The sequence below is a fragment of the Schistocerca nitens genome, chromosome 3 (assembly GCF_023898315.1).
Source record: "Schistocerca nitens isolate TAMUIC-IGC-003100 chromosome 3, iqSchNite1.1, whole genome shotgun sequence".
Taxonomy (NCBI): Eukaryota; Metazoa; Arthropoda; class Insecta; order Orthoptera; family Acrididae; genus Schistocerca; species Schistocerca nitens.
Window position 1 is genome coordinate 407,536,587 of NC_064616.1, and position 23,756 is coordinate 407,560,342.

The window sequence follows — 23,756 nt, forward strand, 5'->3', positions numbered from 1 at the left end:
CAGGGTATATAAAGGGTGTCGGGGTACGCGGAAAATAGTGGAGTCGTTGTCATAATGGGAAAACGGAGAAAATTATCTGACTTCCAAAACGGCATGATCATTGACTTTCGGGCCAAGGGTGGAAGCATTTCCGAAACGGCAAATTCTATAAACTGTGCACGTGCCGCTGCAGTTAAAATATAGTGTTTGTGGCAAAATGGTTCCCTCCAAACCCGATGCAAGGCAAATGGGCGTGCAATTGGTGAGCAGCTGACAGGCCAGATGAACCAAGTGGCTACCGTCAGTGTCTTCTCAACGACCGTTCGGTGAACGTTGCTGCTTACGGGTCTCCACACCAGGCGCCTGGTTCGTGCACCCATGTTGACTGCTGTTCATAGGCGATGAAGGCTGGATTTGCACGGCAGTACCGCAAATGGATCTGCACTAAGTGGCTATAGGTGGTCTTCTCAGATGAATCACGTTTTACGCTTTATTGGACAGTTGACTGTTGGCGTTTACGGCTCTGCAACGATCATCGGTAGGGTCAAGGCCAGAGGGGGGAGCGTTGCGGTCTGGGGAATGTTTTCGTGGCATTCCCTGGGTGATTTCGTCATTCTGGAGGACACAACGGATCAACACAAATACGCATCTATCCTTGGGAACGTGTTCACCCATACATGCAGTTTATCTTTTCCTCGGCACGATAACTTCTAGCCAACGGCCTTGCTGCAGTGGTAGCACCGGTTCCCGTCAGATCACCGAAGTTAAGCACTGTCGGGCTGGGCTAGCACTTGTATGGGTGACCATCCGGTCTGCCGAGCGCTGTTGGCAAGCGGGGTGCACTCAGCCCTTGTGGGGCTAACTGAGGAGCTAATTAATTCAAAAGTAGCGGTTCCGGTCTCGGAAACTGACATACGGCTGGGAGAGCGGTGTGCTGACCATATGCCCCTCCGTATCCACATCCAGTGACGTCTCTGAGCTGAGGATGACACGGCGGCCTTCATGGCCTGTTCGGGAGGGGAGAGAGAGAGAGAGAGAGAGAGAGAGAGAGAGAGACGATAACTTCTACGAGAAGGACAATGCAACCAGTCATACAGCTCGCAGCGTACGTGCGTGGTTCGAAGAGCACCAAGACGAGATTACCATACTCCCTTTACCACCAAACCCCTCGGATTTAAACCCAATCGAGAATCTGTGAGACACCTCGATCGTGCTGTTCGTGCCATGGATCCTCAACCGCGAAACCTAGGTCACTGAAGTGAGAACGGCTCTACATCACTGTCGGTACCTTCAAGAGCCTCTCTGACTCTCCTGAACGTCCACGCTGCAAAAGGTGGTTATTCACGCTGTCGACAGGTAGTCACATTAATGTGTCTGGACCGTGTATAATGCCACACTTCGGACAAATGCTTTCAGAAAAGACATCCTAACACATTTATATTCAATACTAACTTTTTTTCTTGGTTAAAGAAGCTTCTGTTACTACTGGCAGTCTATGCTTACATCCTTTTTGGTTCTGCCATCGTTAGTTAATTTGCAGCTCAAATAGAAAATTTCGAATATTACTTTTAGCGTCTCGTTCCGTAATCCAATTCTTCCACTATCTCCCGATTTAATTCGACCATATTCCATTCCCTTTGTTTTACTTTTATTGACCTTCGTCACATAAGCTCTCTTCAAGACAATACCCATTCAACTGATGTTCCAAGTCCTTTGCCGTCTCTAACATAATTACAATGTTTTTATTTTCATCCCTATGGACTTCAATTCATTTTCCAAATTTTTCTTTAGTTTCCTTTACTGGTTTTCAGAGTATAGATTGAATGAGTTGAGGGCTAGGCTACAAACGTCTTTCATTGCCTTTTCTGTTAAATTCCGCCTTTCTCATCCTTCGACTCCTGTAACTGAAGTTTGGTTTCTGTATAGATTTTAGATAAACCTTCACTTCGAAACAGTGTGGTAAAGTTTGAAGACTGGCGGTGATCCTTTCCATGCAAAACTTCGAAGACGCTTCACATTAAGGGCACATAATTCCATTTGCCACTGCAGGTTAATTTATAAGAAACCAGTACTAAATCTTGTGGAGCATATGTTTCGATAGAAGATATTTGTATGTCATTTATTGGAATATTATGTCCATGTCTCTTAAATAATCATTTACATAGTTATATATGTGGTGTCTGTTCTTCCGGACATTTTTATCCAGCAGCACAAAGGAATTGCGGGTAGTTGCTAGTGGGCATTAATTTACATCAATGGGGAAAGTTGAAAATTAATGTTGGACTGGGATTCAACTTTCCCAGATGTAAATCAATGCACACCAGCAGCTACATGTCGTAATTCCTTTTTGTCTTGATGTACAGAGTTCTTGAGACATTCATGCAGACGGATATGTCTTAGGAAGGAAAATCAGAGTTTAACGTCTGGTTGACGACGAGGTCATTAGAGACGAACACAATCTCGGATAGGGATACGCGATGGAAATGGATCGTGTTCTTATCGAAGGAACCATCTTGGCATTTACCTATTGCCGTTTAGCAAACCCACGAGCGGGGATCGAAACGCCGTCAGTCTGTGGCCCATTGTTGCACTGACAAGCGGACTGTACAAACTTTCCTCGCAGCTTGATTCATAATGATACGGTGAGTAGGGCACGATTAGGACTTCACCTTGTGTAAGTAGGGAGATGCAAGTCTTAACCGTTTTCGACAAAATCGAGTTTTGAAAATGTTACGCAGGCTTACATACTTCGTATGATATCACTAGCATTCAAGGAGTCCACAGTCGAGCCAGTAATTGCTTAGTTTCGACCGGTCTCTGGATCTCGCTTCTGCTGGTTTTTTTTTCTTTTCTTTTCTTTCATTCCTCGTAATTCTAACAACAGATATGCGTGATACGCGACGAAATTGTATGATGACCGAGAACCGTTTATGAATGTAAACCAAGTCTGTTTTGCAATAGTCACACAGAAAATAACCATGCATAGGCAAAAATTTGATTTTCATTACATGTGCTGCATGTCGCAATAATTATTGTTTTTCATGTATCTATGGCCAGTATCATCCTGATTCGTGCAGGTTCAAAAATGGTTCAAATGGCTCTGAGCACTATGGGACTTAACTTCTGAGGTCGTCAGTCGCCTAGAACTTAGAACTACTTAAACCTAACTAACCTAAGGACATCACACACATCCATGCCCGAGGCAGGATTCGAACCTGCGACCTTAGCTGTCGCGCGGTTCCAGACTGTAGCGCCTAGAGCCGTTCGGCCACGTCCCCCGGCCATTCGTGCAGGCTCCAAAGTTACTCATTATGCTTTCCACAAATGTAGATACAATAATATAAATAAAATTGTGATGCAGATTTTAATAAAAGGTCTTGTGTATCAGATTTTTACTTCCTTACGAAAAAAATCTCCTTTTTCAAGATACACATTATAAAAATAATAAAAGATTAATTAATTATTGATAATTTACACAATAATAATAAACCTGTTGTTATAATTACGTGAGGATGGAAAAAAGAGTGAGAGTCGATCCATAGATCTCGCGCTTACGAGCCTAAGCGCTTGCCGGCCGGGGGTGGCCGAGCGATTCTAGGCGCTTCAGTCTGGAACCGCGCGACCGCTACGGTCGCAGGTTCGAATCCAGCCTCGGGCATGTATGTGTGTGATGTCCTTTGGGTAGTTAGGTTTAAGTAGTTCTAAGTTCTAGGGGACTGATGACCTCTCCCGTCTTTACTGATTTCGTCGTGAACAGGACGTTAAATGTCAATCTTCCTCCCTTTCTTCTATTCGCGAGCGCTAACTATATGGTCACTAGATGAAGCTATACAAGATGCTGAAATCAGTAACCAAAAAAATCTGTCCGTATGTGTATGAGCTATTGATTATGACAGCATATAGTATAAATTCTATATACAGGGTGTTTCAAAATGAATATATGGGTTTTAAGGCTTTATAGCATTTATTACATTCAAATTACAGTTATAAATAATTCATCAAATCAAATAGAAACTCAAACAATTTTTCTTAAAATTGCTGTCTGTGAGCACCACTCGTCACACATCGAGTCGATAGGTGAGTCTTCTCAAACCTTGCTCAGTGCGTATGGTAAAATTGTTGCAACACTACTGTTTCTAAAGTAAGGCGTACACACATGACCCTTTATGAAATGAAAGGTAAAAATCGCATGTGGTCAGATAGTGTGTAAACGTGGAGGTCTTGTGAAAGAAGCCCTGTCAACCGGCCACTTGTGGTCGGGTACAGCGTCGTTTAACCAATCGCGTATTGAGTTATGAGAATGAGGCGGCACACCAACTTGCTGCCATGTAAAGTTCTGTGGTTTCACTTCTTCCAGTTAAGCATAAAGCCATTGTTACAGCGCATCAAGATAAGAAAAACCAGTTACAGTTGCTTCACCGAAAAAGAAAGGCCCATAAACTTTCCGCCGTGATATGGCACAAAAACATTCAATTTGGGGGAGTCTCGTTGCAACTGGACGATCTTGTGGGGATTTCCTGACCCCCCCCCTCCTCCCAGAACCGCACATGATGTGTGTTCACATTTCCATCGACAAATGTCGATTTATCACTGAAGACAACACGTCCAGAAAATCTTCATCGTCATGCAGCAACATTTCGTTCGCAAAGTTAGCACGTAAATCGTGGTCTGTAGGCTTTAGAACCTTCAGCAGCTACAAACGATAACGACGTAATTGTAAGCGTCTCCTTAAAAGCTCCACACAGGCATCATTGGAACTGCTAACTGAGGGCTAGCCTTCCGAACTGATTTCTTGGGCTACGCGTGAAACTCTCACTCGTTCAAGTTCTTCAGTCACTCTTTGTCGTTTCATACTCTTACCCTTACGCACATGTATACGGACGAAACTATTTGATTTGCTCTTTCATTTGATGTACTATTCATGATTGTAAGTTGACTGTAATAAATGCTACAAAACCTTTAATATAATATGTAAACAGAATTGGCATTCATGTGCGGACTTTACTTCAGGGTATTCACTTTGCATTTTTCTTTACTGTACTATATACGGGTGATTATAATTAAAGTTAAGCTTCCAAAACGTTGTATAAATAACATCACTGGTCAGAATGACGCTAAATTGCAACGGAATATTATCGGAGAAGGGGGAAAACGTATGGTAGAAGAAAAAAGTAGTGTGAAAATTGATCAATAGATGGCGCTGTATGTGTCGCAATACGTGAATGAAAACACCTGTCATGCTCACGACCCATTGAAGTTGGTATAAACACGTCGAGTACACGACTTTTCCACCTTTCGCGTCTGCGACGTTCGGCATGACTGTCTCAATGCAGGATTGTGCTCTGCTTGTAAAGCTGTATTAACAAGAATGATGACTGTGCACACGTCGCTCTGCAGAAGTTCCGGACATTGGACGGTTTGAAAAAAAGGCGTTGGTCCGATGACTGCCGTGGGTCTGGAGAAAATGATTCGGAAATTCGAAGAGACGGTTTCTTTTGGTGTGCGATCTGGTAGAGGGAGAAAACGAATTGATTCGACGTCAGTGGAAGCAGTGGCCACAGCAATGCAGGAGGAGACGAGTGGTGGTGTGCAAACGTGTAGTGCACGGCGAATTGCCCGAACACTGGAAATATCCGTGAGCACGGTGCGTCAAATCCTACAAAACAACCTTCTTTGCTATCCATTCAAAATTACTCATATGCACGAGTTGCTTCCTGTTGACCTGCCAGCAAGAGAGACCTTTGCTGTAGAATTTCTTGCTCACATGGAAGTGGACAATGATTGGCCGCTGAAGATTTTGTAGACAAAAAATTGCTCTGAGCATTATAGGACTTAACATCTGAGGTCATCAGACCCTTAGAACTTAGAACTACTTAAACCTAACTAACCTAAGGACATCACACACATCCATGCCCGAGGCAGGATTCGAACCTGCGACCGTAGCTGTCGCGCGGTTCCGGACTGAAGAGCCTAGAGCCGCTCGGCCACCACGGCCGGTTCATTTTGTGGACAGACGAAGCCCACTTCCATATGACTGCATATGTCAATACACAGAATTGTCGAGTATGTGCAACGGAAAATCCACACGCAAATTAACCAGTACCACTTCATCATGGAAAGGTCACTGTGTGGTGCAGGTTTACGGCATCGTTTATCATAGGGCCATATTTTTTCGAAGAGACAGGCGCTTCCGGTCCTGTTACCTGTTCCGTCACTGGTAAGCGCAATGAGTGTCTTCTGCGCAACCACGTCATTCCAGATCTCCAACAGCGTGGATGTGTGGATGGTATCATTTTTATGCCAGATGGCGCACCTCTGCACATTACAAATCCAGGTAAGCAGCTGCTGAAGCGCTATTTCGGAAATTCTAGAATTATCAGCCGCTATTTCCCTACAGCCTGGCTGTCCCGATCACCTGATCGTAATCCGTGTGACTTCTGGCTGTGGGGCTATCTGAAAGATGTTGTGTTCAGTGTTCCGATTGCGAACTTCGCTGCATTGAAGGTACGCATTGCGCAACACGTTCTGAACATGGCCCCGGAAACACTTCGATCAGTTGTGGAACATGCTGTTTCTCGATTTCAGCTTGTTACAGAAAACGGTGGCAGCATATTGAACATATTTTGCGCCACTCACACGGAGATTAGAAGTCCTATTTGATTTTGATTGATGCTTTTTATGCGGTTTTTGGCCTCAGAACAATTAAAAACCGATTTTTCCTATCCGATGTAATACGACCTTGCCGTTGTGGATGGGCTTACGTAACTAACAGTATCACACCTGCACACCCAAGCCCACTGGGTACTACAGTTTGTTTAACGTCAAACGTTTACCTTAGGCATTTCTGTATTATTCATTTGTAATTTTTAGTCGACCACTATTAAATTATGATGCTTACAGCGCCATCTATTGCTACATTTTGCAACTATTTATTTTTCTTCTACCACACGTCCCCCCCCCCCCCCCCTTCTCCGATAATATTCCGTTGCAATTTTACGTCATTCTGACCAGTGGTATTATTTCTACAGCGGTTTTAAAGTTTAATTATAGTCACCCTATATATTCGGAAGGGCGGCACTTCAAATCCCCGTCCGGCCATCGACATTAATATTTTCCATGGTTTTCTTAAATCGATTTAGGCGAATGCCGCGATAGTTCCTTTAGGAAGGACACTGCCGATTACCCCATATTTTCCCCAACCAAAATTTTTGCTCCGTTTCCAATTATCCCGTCTTTGACGAGATGTTAAACCTTAATCTTCTTCGTAAATGACGAAACACGATGAGGGATCTGGTAACGACATCCTTATATAATCCCGGGTTAGGCTGTACCCAAATCATGTAGTGATGGTACAAGGATAACAGCGAACCAAACAACTACTGCCCAAAAACTGAACCATGCCTCTTTCATAACAAATTGGAGTGAAGTTACTAGAAAGAATTATTTAAGCATGTATGTATGGTCAATAAATATGACAGATCTACAAATAGGACTGGCAGAAAAATACCATTTTTAAAAGGTGAAAAAAGAGGTTAATGTAATGAAGTGAACGTGATGCACATTAGTTCTGTGCAGACATCGTACACTGGGTACAACAGTGGGACAAATGAATGGACAAGCATGGTGAATATGTTTAATAAAATGACAACCATTAATATTCGACAAAGTTGCAGTAAAATTTATTTTGACACTTTTTGTTCATGCGAACTCTTTGTTACCACAATTTTTTAATCCCCTTCGTATTTATATGCTGGGAGGCTACCAACAAATACTAGTAGCTTGTTATATGTGTCACTGAAGATGTGTTGCACTTCTAAAACATATTTTTAAGTTTTGGTTTGGTTGATAGATACTTTGTTGTACTTACAAAGAATAGAGGTGTCTCATCTATGATTCTCACCTCTAATGAATTTTTTAGTTTTAATTAAGAAGTGAAAATCCTATAAGCCGCGAGTTCATCACGAAACTCATAAATTAACGATTGAGCAAATTTTTGAAGCACAATTCGCAGGTTTTTTACTAGGTTGCAAAGTGATGGACTGGAAAATACCGCTGTCTGCGTGGTAAATAATTGTAGCAATTGCTTCCGCCGATGTACGTGGTAGGAGCTGTCTAAAGAATATGTCAGCTTCTACGTAAATTTAACAGCGTTTATTGACAAATAATACAACTTTTTTCGGTGTTATCTTACTTCTATTTCTACACTCACGCTCATAAATTCAGGATAATGCTGATACATGGTGAAAGAACGCTTTGGTGCACGGTTTGCGGGTTTCAATCATCTCGGGGTATGACCATGCGGTGCATTTGACCTGCGTTGAAATGACAGCGACATGTAAATGTGACATGGCTTAAAGCCACAAAAATCTGATCTTGATAATCTGATCTTGTAATGACAACGACATATAAATGTGTCAACTCATTTTAAGTTGACATGGCTTAAAGCCACAAAAATCTGATCTTGATAATGGCCTAAGGCCGAAATTGCAATCGTGAAATAAATAAAGTGTTAAGGTCACTGGCGTAAATATGACGTCTTTTATAAAGTTATACATGACTGTGAATCCCAGGTATAAACAGATAATGAGCAGACATGGTTTATTCGCCCGGAGACCTGCAAGGTGCATTCCACTGACCCCTGGTCACAGGAGAGCCCGTAAGCCTGGTGTCAAGAACATAGTACATGGCCATTGGAACAGTGGTCCCGGGTTATGTTCACGGACGAGTCCAGGTGCAGTCCGAACAGTGATTCTCATCGGGTTTTCATCTGGCGTGAACCAGGAATCAGATACCAACCCCTTAATGTCCTTGAAAGGGACATATATGGAGGTCGAGGTTTGATGGTGTGGGGTGGGATTATGATTGGTGCACGTACACCCCTGCACGTCTTTGACAGAGGAACTGTAACAGATCAGGTGTATCGGGACGTCATTTTGCACCAGTATGTCCCCCTTTTCAGGGGTGCAGTGGGTCCCACCTTCCTACTGATGGATGATAACGCACGGCCCCACCGAGCTGCCATCGTGGAGGAGTACCTTGAAACGGAAGATATCAGACGAATGGAGTGGCCTGCCTGTTCTCCAGACCTAAACCCCATCGAGCACGTCTGGGATACTCTCGGTCGACGTATCGCTGCACGTCTTCAAACCCCTACGACACTTCAGGAGCTCCGACAAGCACTGGTGCAAGAATGGGAGGCTATACCCCAGCAGCTGCTCGACCACCTGATCCAGAGTATGCCAATCCGTTGCGCGGCCTGTGTAAGTGTGCATGGTGATCCTATCCCATAATGATGTCGGGGTACATGCGCAGGAAACAGTGGCGTTTTGTAGCACATGTGTTTCGGGACGGTTTTCTCAACTTATCACAATACCGTGGACTCACAGATCTTTGTCGTGTGTTTTCCCTATGTGCATATGTTTTTAGCGCAAGTTTTGTGCAGTACCACGTTGTGTGGCACCACATTCTTCAATTATCCTTAATTTATGAGCATGAGTGTAGTTTCCTGCTGGGACACGTCTATGAATAAATTTTCAAGCCAATAATAGGTTAGATTCTGTACATTATCTAAATGTTTTCAGCAGAAGTGGATCTCACGTGGAAGTGCTGTTGTGTAGAGCAGTTTAATTTTTCACAGTCAAATAAGAACCTAATACCTGACAAAGGAACTTTATCAACTTGACCTCGTATTTTCTTGATAAAAAACACATGAACTAAATATCAACCCCACTAATCAATCTCACGCAAAAATTCGGGCCATATGCAGATACTACGCAGGTATGGCCCTCACAACGTACAGCTTTTAAACATTCACGCGTTCGGGTTGTTTGTCACGCGTGTCCCTTCACTGCGGCCGCCGTAATCCTCGAACGTGAAGTACTGTGCAATAGCGAGTCCCTCAAAATGTGAAATGTGAAAAGCGGAGGAGGGAATAATAGTACGAAATGAAACCAATGTAGTGGAACTCTTACAAGAGTACTCCAGTTTAATCGTGTCAGCTTTACATATCAAAGAAAATAACGTGCATCAATGATATTCAAAATGAAATTACACTACACTACATGTTGAATGCTGAAGATTAGATGGGTAGATCACATAACTAATGAGGAGGTATTGAATAGAATTGGGGAGAAGAGAAATTTGTGGCACAGCTTGACTAGAATAAGGTATCGGTTGGTAGGACATGTTCTGAGGCATCAAGGGATCACCAATTTAGTATTGGAGGGTAGCGTGGAGGATAAAAATCGTAGAAGGAGACCAAGAGATGAACACTACGCAGATTCAGAAGGATGTAGGATGCAGTAGTTACTTGGAGATGAAGAAGCTTGCACAGGATAGAGTAGCATGCAGAGCTGCATCAGACCAGTCTCTGGATTGATGACCACAACAACAACAACAACAACATGTTGAAAAACCGTCTCTTTTGTTTCCAGCGCAATTATGAGTCGCAATATAAAAATGTTCAAAGCAAAGGGATCTTTGACACCCGCTACACCTTAGAAATTGCGCACTTTACTAGCATCGAAACAGTTTTCAACTGGATATTCACAGTATTCTGGCCGGTCACTGGTGTAGCCGCTTCGATACCACGCGTACTGGAAGACTAACCTAAACGCTGGTGCGCGTAACTGACTGTAAAGAAGCGACTGTATTTGCAGGACGGTGTTCTGCTGAGCGAAGTTTACATCGATACTCAGAAGTCGTACCGAGTTGGTAAACCTCCGGATAAACCCCTTGAACACGCGTTAACCAAATATGTCTAGCGGTTGGCAGTGTCTTGTACCTCTTGGTGGCAATATGGAAACGGCGGTGTCTTCTACTCCGTGTCCTTCATGCACTGACAAACTTTTGTGACCAGAAAACGAGTCCACTATTAAAACTCATCTGTTATCATCTCGGATGATTTTATAAAACACCTCTCCCTGCCACTTTTATAAGTGTTCCTTGTTCACTTTCCCAGAAGATGAGGCGACAACTACAATATTGTCCGCGTGAAAAAAAAAATTGTTTGATACGTGGCACAAACGATCCGACCGACTCTTTTAAAACAATAAACAGAAGTGACTGCAAGTGTCCATCTGCAGATATCGTTGGTATTATTGTGTAGGTATGAGTTGTGTTACTGACGGACTGCACGACTGTGACGACATCTTTTGTCCCTTTTTTCGCAAGAGTTCGACCTGACGTCATTTCTAAATTAAACCCAGTCTGATCCATATTGTAAACATTCTGTTTACCGACCGCTTTCATAACAACTCTGGTGTCGGCGACGAATTTTCCGCAGGCAGTAATTATGGCTGTTTCATCACATAGCTTTTTGGTGTTATAACAAGGGTTATGTCACGATCTTACCATGAATACAAAAATGCGGCTCCTCAGGTGCTATGAGCTCTCAGTTCTCTTGTATGGTGTGGAAACATGGACCCTTACAAAGGCAACCACTGCCAGACTCCAAGCCTTTGAACTGTGTCTATACAGAAGAATGTTGAGAATATCATGGACTCAGAAAGTGACAAACGTCCAGGTTCTACGTCGAGTTAACAAAAGCCCAGAGCTGATCAACATTATCAAGTGTCGCAAACTACAATACCTTGGCCACTTCATGAGGAATCCAAAACGATATGAGATGCTTCAACGTATCCTGCAAGGTAAAATCGAGTAAAAGATACCACCGGAACGAAGAAGACGTTCCTGGCTCGACAAACTTAGATCAAGGTTTAATATTAGCTCTGAAGAACTGTTTCGTATTGCAACTGATAAAGACAGAATAGCCATGATGATCGCCAACGTCCGAAGCGGACAGGCACGCTAAGAATAAGAACATGGGTTATCTTTCGAGACACAATACCGTATTTTTTCTTTACCACCCAGCATATGCCACGAAATCATTTAGGCCCTCTACACTACGGCTTGAGTGCCCTACGATTGTACGTTAACGTCGTGGATCGCGAAATTATCGCTATATGCATTGTTACATTTATCCAAACAGATTGTATTTACTATTGCAAGCTTTTGGCGATGCGTGCCACGGTTTTCGACGTATTTATTCCAAAAATACAGATCCCTTTTCTGTTTCAATAATTTAAAGCTCTTCTTGAGAGGCTTGAAAGACAGATTCCCCTTGTTTCCGCTTTTCCAAAACGCAACGATCCGTTGCATATATTCCTCTGTTACGGGCACGGGCCAAGAAGTATTCGACGATTTTATATCGTCAAAGCAACGTCTTTGACTGCACTCCCATGCACCGTCGAAGCAATGAAAGTGTTCGACGGATGCGACTATGGTGCAATGATAGCTTCTTTATCGCCGTCGTTATCCTCTTGTACACAAGCACCCAACGTCAACCCACTGTTTTCTTCTACATTTATTACGCCTTCATCTGTGAAGTTGTCTATGATGTCTGCAACGAAGTTGAAAGATATAAGGATAAGAATAAAGAAAGCGTCATGTGCTATCGTTTACCGTGTATAGAAGTTCGTCCAATAACCGCAAATATTGATGCTTACCGGTCACGACTTTCAAGAGTTCTAGTTCTTTGACATTTAATCGCCGCAGTTTAGCCGTCATTCCATACGGCTCCCGGAGGTGTCGCACGACAGCTTGTGGGTTCGCCGGTGTCACGAACACAAACCCCTTATTAAACTCTGCGCACAGTACTTCGTGTTCGGGCATTACGCAGCCGCGGTAAAGCGGGGCGCATGAAAAACAACCTGTGCGCCCGAATGTTTAAAAGCTGTATGTTGAGAGGGCCATACCTGCGTAGTGACTGTATAATCGCCCGAATTTTCGTGTGAGATTGATTTCTGGGGTTGAAATCTAGCTAGTGTTTTTTTTTTCTCAGCAAAATACAAGGTCTAGTTGATGAAGTTGTCTTATGAGAAGCTGTACGGTGCATTCTATGACAATCAGAGTGACTGGATTCTGTTTACTTTTTGCAGAGTCAGTAGTAACTGTGTACCACGGAGAACATTTGAGCTGTCATATTATGTAATACAAAGACATATATGATCGTAGTAAGTTTCTAGCGATGTTCTCTCCTGCATCACAATTGTTACTTAAGCAAACAGTACAATAGAGATAAGTTTGTGTATAGATTTTGTAGTAACTCTCTGTCTCTTTCATACGTTTCGTGAAGAGCTTGTGCATGTGTGCATGAAGTCGATGGCCACATGTCTTATGACGCCGTCTATGCCACTAACAAGACTTTAGAGCTCATTGTTCGTATACAGCTGATAGCACTGTAATCAAGAGAGGGCGTTGACAAGATTGTTTAAATACAGTTCCGTTGCGATACCTACTTCTCAGTCCAGATACAGTATACAGCCTGAGTTCTTTCTGACTCATTAGCACCGTGATGGTCATTCTCGCCATGTTCTGAGGTCACTTTACAGAGCTTTAAAAGAAATCACGGATGCAGAATGCTACCTCAACGATAGCGCTTTTCTGGTATGCGAAATACTGATCTAGTCCAAATCATTTCACAACAAAAAATCTATAAACAGGTATTGCATCCCGATCATCTCTTCAACTCAGAAAATTACGCGCTCCGAGTTAATAACATTCTTTCTCCATAACTGTTCCACATATGTCACAATCAACGCCTGCTGCCATACCTTTTACGCCACTGGTGGTGTGCCAAATGGCACTGCCATGTCCTCTCTCCTGAATATCCTGTAACATGCCGACATCACAAACCTACATCACCACGCACCTTATCGACTATTCTGCCGACGTCCCAAACCTCTCTACCCAGCCCACGCTCCAACACTCATATTCGGCATTCAGCTACACGGTAATTTCCACTGTCAAAATCGAATTTATTAAGTTTATCTTGTCTGTGAGTAGCTAGTTAAGACGGAGAGGTTGAAGAGATCATTGCGAATAGCAGTTCCCGTAACACAAAAACTTGTCAGCGTCTGGAAACGATCAAAATACGCTGGATGACGTAGTAGAACTCTACTAATATTGCTCTTTTGGACTTGGGGAAAGGCCGGCGGGAGTGGCTGTGCGGTTCTAGGCGCTACAGTCTGGAACCGAACGACCGCTACGGTCGCAGGTTAGAATCTTGCCTCGGGCGTGGATGTGTGTGATGTCCTTAGGTTAGTTAGGTTTAATTCGTTCTAAGTTCTAGGCGACTGATGACCTCAGAAGTTAAGTCGCATAGTGCTCAGAGCCATTTGAACCATTTTTTGACTTGGGGGAAACAACTGACGCAGTAGTTGCACTAAGGCAACTGATGGAGAGGCACAGAGAAGTACAAGCCGAACGGCATATGGCCTTTATCGATCTTGAGAAGGCATATGACAGGGTGCCGAGGCAAGAGATATAGAGATGTCTGAGAAGTAAATGCCTGCCAGAAAAATATATCTGGGTGGTAGAAGACATCTATGAAGGTGCAATGACACAATTCAGGAGCAGTGCAGGTGCAAAAAAGGCATTTCCAGTGAGAGTAGGACTACATCAGGGATCTGCTCTCAGCCCATATCTCTTTGACCTTGTCAAAGCGCAGAAACATGGCCAATTACAAAAGCCCAAGAGAAAAAGATGGAAGTGGCAGAAATGAGAATGTTAATGTGGATGAGTGGGGTGACACGAAAGAATAGACTAAGGAATGAGTACATCAGGGGAACAGTGACAGTAGGGCCCATAGGGAAGAAGATCCAAGAAAGTAGGCTAAGATGGTATGGACATGTGCAGAGAAGAGGGCAGTACTACGTGGCGAGCAGAGAAATCGAATGCTCAAGGAGAAGAGGAAGACCGAAACTGACATGGAAAGACAAGGTAGCAGGAGACCTACGGGAGAAAGGATGGCTCAGAGAAGAAGCACGAAGAGAAGGATCCAGCAAAGCAACGCCGACCCTACATAACGTGGGAAAAGGCTGAGATGATGATGATGATGATGATGATGATGATGATGATGAGACTTGGGGAAAACAACTATACACACATGGCGCTACAGTGACTATCAGAAACTAGTATGACACGGACTTCGTGACCCGCAAATTCTTTTAAGTTGGAAATTTTGGTGTAGGGGAGAATGTTGTACCTTGGTACACTTTACAGAATGTCGACTGTAGCCAGCCCTATAATGGAGGTTTAACATATTTCCTTACCCATTTTAAATGATGGCATTCACTTTTAAAGTGCTGCAGTCTTTTTATGAAATTACAAAAATTACTCCAGAAAATTAAGGTTTTCCCAAATGTGAAAACAATATGGTCATATAACTTACGTAACGTGGCCATTTTTATCTGATACTATCCACTAACATATTTCAGAGGACGATATGCAAATTCCCTTGATCAAGTAGTCGTTCAGTTACCCTGCTCTGTAACTGTAGATCTGGATTAGTATCGCCAGTGGCTGTTTTCATTTCACTATTTCGTGTTTTTACCACCGCGCGACTGCTACGGTCGCAGGTTCGAATCCTGCCCCGGGCATGGATGTGTGTGATGTCCTTAGGTTAGTTAGGTTTAAGTAGTTCTAAGTTCTAGGGGACTGATGACCACAGATGTTAAGTCCCATAGTGCTCAGAGCCATTTGAACCATTTTTGTGTTTTTACCATTTCTCTCTAGTACAGTGGAGGTTTCCAAGCGTTGAAAGTGTACAAGTTGGCTGCACGAGTTAACAACCCTTTTAAGAGGAGCTGACCATCATAAAACCGTTGAGTCCTAGGTAGAGTCGCAGTCTCGTGTAACCAGACCGGCGTTCGCGTCAATTCTGGTGGCTTCTCAGAGGCTGTGTGATGTTCGTTTCGATGCCTCGAGATAATGCTCAGCTTAAATTTTCGCAATCCAACTTTCTGCTCAGGCCATATTCGTTCTACGCAGCACGTGCTTTTTCACTGTGTTTTCGTGCAGAGCATCAGATAGGCCCTCTTCAGAATTGTGCCATGGTACAGACTTTCTGTCTTTCTGCACACCTAAGAGCAGCCCGCATCTCGTGGTCGTGCGGTAGCGTTCTCGCTTCCCACGCCCGGGTTCCCGGGTTCGATTACCGGCGGGGTCAGGGATTTTCTCTGCCTCGTGATGGCTGGGTGTTGTGTGCTGTCCTTAGGTTAGTTAGGTTTAAGTAGTTCTAAGTTCTAGGGGACTTATGACCACAGCAGTTGAGTCCCATAGTGCTCAGAGCCATTTGAACCATTTTGAACCTAAGAGCACTATTCGTTCAACATAACGAAAATTCACAAGAATAGGAGATTGTTTAACGTCCTCACTCGAGGTTTACTGGTCGGTGCTCCTGATCTTTGCCGCCATAGGCCAGCGAGTTCCTGTGATTTGTCGAGAAACAGCTGAGTTTCAGTGCAGCCGGGAGGAAAACACTTCGGATTAGCAGAGTAAAGAATTCATGTTGGGCTTTTGCAGAATTTAGGACAGGTGTGAGACTTAATTAGAGATACTGATGATACGAGACTCGCTGCTGCCGGCCGAAGTGGCCGTGCGGTTCTAGGCGCTTCAGTCTGGAACCGCGAGACCGCTACGGTCGCAGGTTCGAATCCTGCCTCGGGCATGGATGTGTGTGATGTCCTTAGGTTAGTTAGATTTAGCTAGTTCTAAGTTCTAGGGGACTAATAACCTTAGAAGTTGAGTCCCATAGTGCTCAGAGCCATTTGATCTATTTGAACTCGCTGCTACTAGAAGGATGTCCGTACTTAAGCAATAAGTACAAAGAGAATGCCGAAATCACATTCTCCAGCCGTGTCACCCGCCGGTGTCGTTCATATGTGAAGTTCAATACGCTCCTTTCAGGAGCTTGTTGCTCTCAATGCACACTTTGGCGGTCTTATGGTGTTCACTCCTAACTTTCGGTTTGCTTTCTACATTTAACTAACAACTCGTAAAGTCACTGGGCATGTCTGCGAATTATTATCGTAACACTGTTTCATCATCTCCACCACCTGTGCCAAAACCTTAGACTTATCATCCCTTGTCCATTTGTCAACGGTTCTTTTTAATGTATCAGTCTCATATTTCAGGACAATTCTTATAGTGACCATTTGTTTCCATTCAGAGCTAGAAGACCCCTCCTTCCATTAATATATCTATGTGAGTGGTGTGTTAAACATTTGTTTCACACATAATTGGGCCACCCCTATTAATATTCATTTAAATAAGGCGTTTCCACTGTGTGACAGTATCCTCTTTTTAAATTAATTTACATGATCATTTGGGGTGGTTCGTCTCTCCTTTGGTGACCAGAGTATGGTCCTGTGCATCATAGGGTATGCACACAACAACGACACCTCTCACTAGGAACAAATATTTGACTGAAATTCAAAAGTGCTGCAGTCGGGAAAATCTTTGCGATCTACATCTACATCTACATTCATACTCCGCAAGCCACCCAACGGTGTGTGGCGGAGGGCACTTTACGTGCCACTGTCATTACCTCCCTTTCCTGTTCCAGTCGCGTATGGTTCGCGGGAAGAACGACTGTCTGAAAGCCTCCGTGCGCGCTCTAATTTCTCTAATTTTACATTCGTGATCTCCTCGGGAGGTATAAGTAGGGGGAAGCAATATACTCGATACCTCATCCAGAAACGCACCCTCTCGAAACCTGGCGAGCAAGCTACACCGCGATGCAGAGCGCCTCTCTTGCAGAGTCTGCCACTTGAGTTTATTAAACATCTCCGTAACGCTATCACGGTTACCAAATAACCCTGTGACGAAACGCGCCGCTCTTCTTTGGATCTTCTCTATCTCCTCCGTCAACCCGATCTGGTACGGATCCCACACTGATGAGCAATACTCAAGTATAGGTCGAACGAGTGTTTTGTAAGCCACCTCCTTTGTTGCTGGACTACATTTTCTAAGCACTCTCCCAATGAATCTCAACCTGGTACCCGCCTTACCAACAATTAATTTTATATGATCATTCCACTTCAAATCGTTCCGCACGCATACTCCCAGATATTTTACAGAAGTAACTGCTACCAGTGTTTGTTCCGCTATCATATAATCATACAATAAAGGATCCTTCTTTCTATGTATTCGCAATACATTACATTTGTCTATGTTAAGGGACAGTTGCCACTCCCTGCACCAAGTGCCTATCCGCTGCAGATCTTCCTGCATTTCGCTACAATTTTCTAATGCTGCAACTTCTCTGTATACTACAGCATCATCCGCGAAAAGCCGCATGGAACTTCCGACACTATCTACTACTGTGCTTTATAGTCTATCTCTTACATTATCACTCTGCTAAATAAAAATAATCAGTAAATGACATCAAATTTAGCAGAAGTATTATCAAAAACCCGTTACAAATTAAACACATTTTGAAACAAATGCTATTGGAAACTAACACAAATTTCCATTTTCAAGACAGGTAAAATCGTTACGACATTAAAGAAACTCAGTTAATTTGCAAGTATCACATGTTCCATGATAAAAGATTTTCTTCTATTTTAAGGTACAAGATGGTGCACGACTGATGGAGTAGGCTCACCTGTTCACATGTTATATAAATGTTTCTAAAGATGTACAGCATTTTACTTACCATAAAATCTTGTACGTAAAAATTAACAATATATTCATAATAGGTTTACTCCATTATACAGCGCTTAAAAGTGTAGAACGCGAAATATTTACAATTGCTGCGCGAAACACAACCTCATGTGTAACAACAACGAAAACTGTAGAAAATCTCAGAAACTGTTTGTGGTTGTCTCTAATTCGCATTCCTTCACGTGGTTATAAAATCAGTCTGAAGACTAAAGTAGCAATCATAAAATATCGTGTGTTCCTAGGCACACAATCCACTAGGTTCAACACTTCCCGTGCAAAGTATGTCATTCCTGACAGCTGCTGTAAGGACCGAAGTACATGATAGGGAGGCAGTTGTTGAAAAAGGAGTGAAACCAGGTAAATCTGTACCTTGAACAACTAATTATGGAAACTAGAAAGAGACTTGACAACGAAATTCAAGTTCAGAGAGGAAAAAATTAAAACTTCAAAGATTGCCAATGACATTATAATACTGTAAGAGATGGCAAAAGATCTGGAACTTCGGTTGAACAAAGTGTCTTCGAAAGTGGGAATTAAACATCAACAAAGGGCGATGGCGTGTAGTCCAAGTAAATCAGATGGTTCTGAGGAATGTACACTCCTGGAAATTGAAATAAGAACACCGTGAATTCATTGTCCCAGGAAGGGGAAACTTTATTGACACATTCCTGGGGTCAGATACATCACATGATCACACTGACAGAACCACAGGCACATAGACACAGGCAACAGAGCATGCACAATGTCGGCACTAGTACAGTGTATATCCACCTTTCGCAGCAATGCAGGCTGCTATTCTCCCATCGAGACGATCGTAGAGATGCTGGATGTAGTCCTGTGGAACGGCTTGCCATGCCATTTCCACCTGGCGCCTCAGTTGGACCAGCGTTCGTGCTGGACGTGCAGACCGCGTGAGACGACGCTTCATCCAGTCCCAAACATGCTCAATGGGGGACAGATCCGGAGATCTTGCTGGCCAGGGTAGTTGACTTACACCTTCTAGAGCACGTTGGGTGGCACGGGATACATGCGGACGTGCATTGTCCTGTTGGAACAGCAAGTTCCCTTGCCGGTCTAGGAATGGTAGAACGATGGGTTCGATGACGGTTTGGATGTACCGTGCACTATTCAGTGTCCCCTCGACGATCACCAGTGGTGTACGGCCAGTGTAGGAGATCGCTCCCCACACCATGATGCCGGGTGTTGGCCCTGTGTGCCTCGGTCGTATGCAGTCCTGACTGTGGCGCTCACCTGCACGGCGCCAAACACGCATACGACCATCATTGGCACCAAGGCAGAAGCGACTCTCATCGCTGAAGACGACACGTCTCCATTCGTCCCTCTATTCACGCCTGTCGCGACACCACTGGAGGCGGGCTGCACGATGTTGGGGCGTGAGCGGAAGACGGCCTAACGGTGTGCGGGACCGTAGCCCAGCTTCATGGAGACGGTTGCGAATGGTCCTCACCGATACCCCAGGAGCAACAGTGTCCCTAATTTGCTGGGAAGTGGCGGTGCGGTCCCCTACGGCACTGCGTAGGATCCTACGGTCTTGGCGTGCATCCGTGCGTCGCTGCGGTCCGGTCCCAGGTCGACGGGCACGTGCACCTTCCGCCGACCACTGGCGACAACATCGATGTACTGTGGAGACCTCACGCCCCACGTGTTGAGCAATTCGGCGGTACGTCCACCCGGCCTCCCGCATGCCCACTATACGCCCTCGCTCAAAGTCCGTCAACTGCACATACGGTTCACGTCCACGCTGTCGCGGCATGCTACCAGTGTTAAAGACTGCGATGGAGCTCTGTATGCCACGGCAAACTGGCTGACACTGACGGCGGCGGTGCACAAATGCTGCGCAGCTAGCGCCATTCGACGGCCAACACCGCGGTTCCTGGTGTGTCCGCTGTGCCGTGCGTGTGATCATTGCTTGTACAGCCCTCTCGCAGTGTCCGGAGCAAGTATGGTGGGTCTGACACACCGGTGTCAATGTGTTCTGTTTTCCATTTCCAGGAGTGTATATGAGAGAATGAGAAACTAATAGCAACAAAAAACTAATTATGGTCGAAGAGGAGAGGATCTAAACTGAACACTCTATACGGTAAGAAATGTGTTTCTGAAAAGGGAAATATTTTAACATCTGATACAAATTAAAGTTTTTACAAGCCTTTCTAAAGGTATTTGTCTGCAGTGTAGCCTTGTTCAGCAGTGAAACGTGGACGATGAACAGTTCAGACAAGAAGTGGATAGTAGCTCTTGAAATGTGGTGCTACAGAAGAATGTTGAAAATCAGTTGATGGTAATGATGATGATGGTGATCATGTGTTTCGGGCGCATGGCAGCAAGGTATATATATATAGACTCAGAGAGAGAGAAATTGGAACATCACAGATTTTGTTAGATCTAAGATTTGTAATAGAAATGGAAAAGACAGTGAAAATACTTAAAACAATATAGCATCTAGTGATGACTAGCTGATCGCTGAAGTAAAAAAGAGGAGCCAGCCACTCTGCCACGCACTAAAATCTACAGCCTGAAAGCTTAAGTCGGACCACGGAAATTTCTAGTCTACATCTAATCTAGCCTTCAACTCTCAACGATATGAAAAGTCGCCAGGAACGACACGTGGTTCGGATTCCATTAAACTGTAGGTAGTTTGGCAGATTAGGGACAGCAAGTCGCCGAAGTGGAATCCAGTTCAATGACTTGCACCACGGAACAACGGAACAAGAAATTATTATTATTGCAGCATAAAGTGCACTCAGTTAACGTGAAGCTAGGCCGCCGAGGCAGGAAAAATTCCAAGTCGCACACCACAGAAGACACATAGCTGTGAGTTGCACTACGCGATCGAGTTGCGACTCACGGAGATGCACAGGGGTGTCTCACACAGAGAGCACCCACAGTGCCCCTACAGCTAAAACACCAAGAACCACTTCTCGCGTTTTGGCAAGATCAATATGTAGTTTTTCTTTTTTTTGGGGGGGGGGGCAGGGTTCTTTATTTATGATAATATACAGTCAAATCACCAACAAGTTTCACATTTTCACATACACCAGATCCTTCACACCGCACATAAATAGCTTCATCTTGGTCCACCTTGCGACGTCCACGGGTCCTCAATACAAAAGCCACTGTAGACTAATAATAAGAAGTACCAATGTCCCTATTAAAAACTTCACCTACATTAAAAGCACGATAAGCAAAGACGTCACGATTATTAAAACTTTTAAGACCACCAACTGTTTTTAATAGGGACATTGGTACTTCTTACTAATATTCTACATTTCCTTTTGTATTGAGAACCTGTGAACGTCGCAAGACGCATGGAGATGAAGCTATTTACGTGTGGTGTAAAGGACCTGATGTATATGAAAGTGTAAAACTTGTTTGTAATTAGACTGTATATTATCATAAATGAAGAACCCTGATTCCCAAAACAAACTACACAATGATCTTGCCAAAAGCCGACAAGCGATTCTTGGTGTTGCAGCTCTCAGGGGCACTCTGAGATGCTCTCTGTGTGAGGTACCCTTGTGCATCTCTGTGAGTCGCAGCTCGACTGCGTAGCGCAAATCAGAGCTGTGTGTCTTCTGTGGTGTGGGACTATAAATTTTTACCTCCTCGGCTGCTGAAGACTAGATACGTAATTCAGAAACTAATGAACAGGTACTGAGTCGAACTGCAGAGGAAAAAAATGCCGTACGACTTGGCTAAAAGAAGGGATCGGTTGGTAGGACAATCCCAGAGACATCCAAGAATAGTCAGTTTCGTAATAGAGTGTTACGTGTTGAGTAAAAGTTATTGAGAAAGACCAAGATTTCACTACAGTAAATAGGATCAAATGGATGTGGTGTAAATGTATATGATCCCACTTTTGGTGGTTACATGCCTCGTGACGACAGGGTGCAGGAGGTCGAGCGGTCAGGATTAGAGAGTGGGCATCCAGGGCTGCCGTTAAATAACAAAACAGGAAATTAGGTACAATAAAGAGGATGTATTTCAATGTACGGTGTAAAGGGGCGCGCCTAGGATCGGAAGTTACCAGGTTTAGGCCAGTCTAGGAGGTCGAACAATTAATTGAAATGGGCAACGGAAGGGAAATCGGTTCATGTTAACTTACGTTGGTGGTCGGGCGTGAAAAGCAGAGCCAGAGGCTCTGCCTTTCAAAAAGACGTCTGTTCTACTCGAGGTCTGGATTACAAGAGAGAGAAGCAAGTGTGTTCTGCTCCGCAGACTACTCCAGCGTCCACACACGTGATCGGTATCCCGCACACGCTATTGGCTAAAACCAATGGCGTGAATTCGCTAGCAGTTTCAGCAGAGGGCTCAAGGCGTCTCCTGTCAGCAGCTTTAACTGGACAGAACTGCCTCGGTTTTGAAAGTTACTCGGGGAGAACACTTGTAAAGATTTGACTGGGCCTTTGAAATAATTTTTTTAAACCAATTCCATAAAATATTCCTTGACTGGCTGCCACCATGTACAGTGGGCTGCACTTATGCTGAGATGAAGAAGTTTACACAAGATAGACCGTCGTGGAGAGCTGCATAAACCAGTGTTCGGAATGAAGACCACAACAACAACAAAGCAACTGAAAACAATTTGTAAAATAGACTTGCACACATATTTAAAGCATTCATTTCTGGTCAGCAGAGACTCGTGAATAACAGTATTAGAGACCCATAAGTAGTGGCGTGTAGCTCATATCCCTTCTGCCGTGATGACGGCGTCACAAACCCCACGAGACACCGAAAGCACTGCGGAGCCATCATGATGCAGGGCAGTTCAGCTGGCGCGCACGCTCAGACTGATTAGTCAGACATGGATCGAAACGATACGCCCTTCGGCCAGTAGCGCCAAAAATGTGCTCAAAAGAGTTGAGATCTTCCCTAAGATATCGGCAGAAAGGGCCACATTTCATCCCATGTCAAAATTACTGACACGGGGATCCTCCGCCAACTGACTAAAAGGTGCCCGTTTGGCATTACTTCATGTGGTTTTTAAAGTACTCATACGCTGCTATCATCGTATGGCAATGTTCTGCGACGTTTCTTCATGCCTGAAGCGTCCAAAAAATGGCTCTGAGCACTATGGGACTCAACTGCTGAGGTTATTAGTCCCCTAGAACTTAGAACTAGTTAAACCTAACTAACCTAAGGACATCACAAACATCCATGCCCGAGGCAGGATTCGAACCTGCGACCGTAGCGGTCTTGCGGTTCCAGACTGCAGCGCCTTTAACCGCACGGCCACTTCGGCCGGCTGAAGC

The 23,756-nt window shown here is 44.1% G+C and overlaps 1 protein-coding gene and 1 pseudogene across 1 annotated transcript in view; one reads left to right on the top strand and one right to left on the bottom strand.

Moving 5' to 3' along the window:
• The window catches only part of LOC126248347 (metal cation symporter ZIP14-like), a 146,871-nt gene that overhangs the window by 105,224 nt on the left and 17,891 nt on the right, over positions 1–23,756 (bottom strand). The gene's annotated exons all lie outside the window — the stretch shown is intronic.
• Positions 693–810, top strand: LOC126250015 (5S ribosomal RNA; annotated as a pseudogene).